Below are 773 nucleotides of genomic sequence, written 5' to 3' on the forward strand. Positions count from 1 at the left end.
CCATGACTTCCTGCATGGTGGATTAAAGAGAGGGTCCAGTGTGGGAATTAAAGGATTAGATTGTGTTGCTGTGAATTTCACCCCTGGCCCCATGAAGCAGGAAAAGTTTGCACATTAACAAATTTACCACTTGTGATAGGATAACACATTGTATTTTAATTGTTTTTATAAGAGTAAATGAATGGATGATATGTTGTTGTTTTTTCTAGTGATGATCTTTTAAATATATCCTGTTTATTTGTTGTTGTTGTTGTGACATCAGGGAGAAGCAACGATCCACTACAACAAACTGCAGGCAGACCCAAAACAGGGGAAGTCTCTGGATATAGGTATCTCCTGCATCAGACACGAACACACACTCACGTTTTGATCCGATATTTGTCCATATTACTTTCTGTGGATCATGTGTTGCTTCTTCTGCGTTAAACACACATTTTGTTTGTGTTAGTGCTGAAAAAGGTCAAACATCGGCTGGTAGAGAACATGAGCTCAGGCACAGCAGACGCTCTGGGACTCAGCAGAGCTATTCTCTGCAACGGTGAGATTATTATCGCCATCATCATTAGGAGTTTATTAGTTTATTGTTGAAGATGGAAATGAAGCTCTTCTCATGTAAATTCATGTTGCTTTCCAGATGGACTCGTTAAAAGACTGGAAGAGCTGGAGAAAACAGCAGAGCTCTACAAAGGTGAAGAACAATCGAATCACAAAACTGCCATTCAGTAACAATTGTAGTTTTTATTTCTAATTGAACAAAAGCAAAAATAACCAGA

General features: G+C 38.7%; 1 long non-coding RNA gene across 1 annotated transcript; it reads left to right on the top strand.

Moving 5' to 3' along the window:
- The first annotated feature begins 230 nt into the window (after positions 1-230).
- On the top strand, positions 231-734 carry LOC111650552 (uncharacterized). Its single transcript, XR_002760421.2, has 3 exons — positions 231-329; positions 449-538; positions 635-734. It is a non-coding gene; the product is annotated as an uncharacterized LOC111650552 (long non-coding RNA).
- Positions 735-773: the final 39 nt, after the last annotated feature.

This window comes from Seriola lalandi, unplaced genomic scaffold (assembly GCF_002814215.2).
Source record: "Seriola lalandi dorsalis isolate HSWRI2012SDOR001 ecotype SW California unplaced genomic scaffold, Sedor1 jcf7180002052491, whole genome shotgun sequence".
In the NCBI taxonomy this organism is placed as follows: domain Eukaryota; kingdom Metazoa; phylum Chordata; class Actinopteri; order Carangiformes; family Carangidae; genus Seriola; species Seriola lalandi.